Consider the following 3,535-nt stretch of genomic DNA (forward strand, 5'->3'; position numbering starts at 1 on the left):
CTCTACTCTTGAGAATTCATTTATTTTTCAAGCAAAATAAATGAGAGCAAAATGCTTGATAATCAACTAATTCAAGTTCTGATGATATCGCTTTTATAAAACTGATCATGTACACTACAGTTCCAATCGAGTTATAATCCTTTCTGCAGATGTGGGCATCATTTACAGAAAAAAAATTACTATTTCATATTTCTGATATAAAAGTCAATTATTAAGATAAAATTATGCTTGCAGTGCATATGCGAGTGCAATTGCATTTTTAAATTAATAACAAGTAAGCACACAGAAAAAGAGATATGCATAAAGATATTATGGGAAAATGATACATTTTAGTAATTTGATCTTTAATTTGTAAGGTTAATTTCATTGCTGTATTTGCCCACTAGTGAATCAGTCTTAAGCGTGAAGACTTATAACATAGTATTCAACAACAAATAAAATTGCTATATTTCATGTCACAACTATTTTCTGTTCTACTCTTTAAAAAAAATATATATATATATTTATTTCTTAAACATTTATCTGTCTATACCAAAAGGTGTGGTCCATGAAAGCGAGGTAAGCAGAGCTCCCCAATAACTATATTTAAAAAATTAACAATGTTTAAGTATCAACTAGATATGACGTTATAAACTAGTTACTGATTCATACAAAAGCACACTAGTAAGGGCCAGATTAAGAGCAACTGATGCCTTAAGCACAGCTCAACAATGATGCACCTCCACTGCTTAACTGACAAGACGTTAAGACTCAATAAGTGCTGAAAGTGAAATAAAAATTTGAAAATTTATAACCCTTCTTCAGTTTTCTTCCAAGTTGGACCCCACAACTATGTTAAATAAAAACTTTATTTTATTTATTTAACAGATTGGGCATGGATCAAAATCAAGCAATGACTGAGGCCTTTGATTTAGAAATGATGAGAGAAATCACTTTTCTGATTAATGATAATTAAGAAAGTTATTTTTATTATATATCTGTTTTCACTCTGAGTTAATGTTAAATTCGCACGTTGATATTAACAAAAATGAAAAACTTACTCAAAACCCTCTTATTCAAAACATTTTCACTTTGATGTCAACCATTTCCTCACTTTGAACTTAAAACCCTGCAATTATTTACTTATACCTTAATGTTTATTTAAATTTTAAGTTTTCTACTACATTTTTTAATTGCAAAGTCTTTGATCAAGTCCTCAAAATTAATTTGGAGTAACAAATCTGCTTCTATACTTTGCAGAGACAAGGCATCCAGCCTGTCTTGTCGCATAGTTGTTCTGTTGGGATTTTTAATATGCTTCAGTTGAGAAAATGAATGCTCAGCTGTGCAATTTGTAACCACTAATGTTAAAAATATATGCAATGCAATGTCTACGTTTGGAAACGCACACTCAATTTTGTCTTCTGAAATTATTTTATAAAGTTCAGCATAACTGAATCTGATTTTTACAGTTTTTGTTGTGCTGAACTCATGGTACACATACTAGTGAAACTGCTGAAGCTCAGCAGAGAGATTAGTGTCAAAATCCTCTGAGTAAGCATCAATTAGCTTTTGGGAACACCAAGAGTACCTTTCAGATTCAGCAGATGAAGTGACATCATTTGTCACATCACTTAGAAAAGAAAATCTGTTTGTTATTTCTTTGTACACCTCTTCTTCTCATCTGGGTTTCTCGTTTGTCAACAACTGTGTAGCAGGTGATAATTTGAAATTTATCTCTGGCATTCAGATCTACTTCTTATACATCTCCATCATTGAGTACCTTCTTTCTGATACATTTACAAGTTTGAGCTGCATTGTAATCAGCATCTGGTATATATTTACTTCACAACTGCTTCAAATCTTTCAAATTTGCCCCTTAAAGTGCATAGTTGGTCAGCTAATGACCAGTACAGATCTGCACGTTTTTAAGTTCACATCCTTATTTTGCAGAACTTGACTTGCTTTATGAAACTTTTGCAAAATCTCATCCCACATGATCAACATAAAAAATTATAGCTCTTGCATCTTATTTGCAATATTGTCTGCTTCTTTTCTAGTGTCTCCCTTTTGTGACTGGTCATCAACTAGACATTCTCAAGCTTCCAAAATCTTAAAGAAAGACTTCAAAATTGCATGTGCCTCCCATTTGGTATCAGAGAGGGATTTTAACACACTTTAATCAGTGATGTCGAGAAACCCACTTGTTGAGAAATTTAACATACTTTAATTTCTAAGACAAGCTTTAAGAATTTTCCACCAGTTGGTTGAGGCTGAAAAAAATGTACAGAGCAAATGCATTGTAGAAAAAAAATTAACTACCACTTGATAGCAGTCAACAGCATTTCAGCCTACCAAATTTAGTGAATGGACTGCACAGGGCACATATATGGCAAACTTATTTTCTTCTAAAATCTTTTCCTGCATCTCCTTATAATGCCCAGATATGTTAGCAGCATTGTTATAAAACTGACCCCTACATTTTTAAAAATTAAGTTTGCAAATTTCACATAAGTAATGCAATATGTGGTTTGCCATTTCCTCACCGGTATGGCTTTTCAGTTCCAGAAAGGTCAAAAAGCATTCAATAGGCTGCCCATCTTTTAAGTATCAAAGTACAACACTTACCAATCTATATGTGATAGATCTGGTGTTGAGTCAAATGACAAGCTAAAATAACCAGAAGAACTTACTTCATCAACAATGAATGCGTGGACCTTCTAAGCCATTGGTTCAATGAGTTCTTCACAGGTGGTTTTGGGCAAGTAAGAAGGATTTCCTTTTCCAGAATTTCCATATTTCGAAATGTGCCCTGCTAACAATGGATCAAACTGACTCATGAGCTCAAGCATCCCTAAACAATTCTTTATCCATTCCTTGAAAAGCCATGCCACGTTCAGCTAACATACGAAAAACACCTATTACATGCTCCAAGACATGTTCCCAGTAATTGCACTCTTCTCTAATTTGTTTTTCCAACTCTTGTTGCAAGCCTAAACCTTGTCTGAGAGTTAAGTATGTTAGCATAGTTTCGGTGAGTAGTGCTTCTTTCATGATTATCAATTTCAATAGTATTTCGCCAGTCACTGAACCCTTCTCTTTCAACAAAATGTAAGGAAAGTTTAGGGGGCAGAAAGTTTACAAACAAAGCAGTAAACTGACTGTTGATGGTGAATACAATAATCACTCTCTCTTGTATTGGTCACCATTGGCTTTTACCCAAAAGAAAAGTTTTTGCGAACAGTATCTCGTTGGTTTGCCACTATTGAAAGTCCAGCAAGATTTGCCAAATGGCCCATTGTGGTGTTGACAGTCAGTGGGTCAACAAACATTTCAACAAGCCACATCATCAGCAGAGAAATTGAGCCATAACCTTCGATCTTTTGCTTTAGTTTCTTCATCTTTTGTAGACTGAAGAATTTTAACATAGTCCAGTGGATTTTACTTTTCAGCAATTATTTCAACTTTAGACTGTCTTGTAGAGTAACTTGCATCAACATTAACACTAGATATTAGGATAATTTACAGGCAAAGTGAGATCAGCTGTGAGACTTGA

Source organism: Tachypleus tridentatus, chromosome 10 (assembly GCF_004210375.1).
Source record: "Tachypleus tridentatus isolate NWPU-2018 chromosome 10, ASM421037v1, whole genome shotgun sequence".
Taxonomy (NCBI): Eukaryota; Metazoa; Arthropoda; class Merostomata; order Xiphosura; family Limulidae; genus Tachypleus; species Tachypleus tridentatus.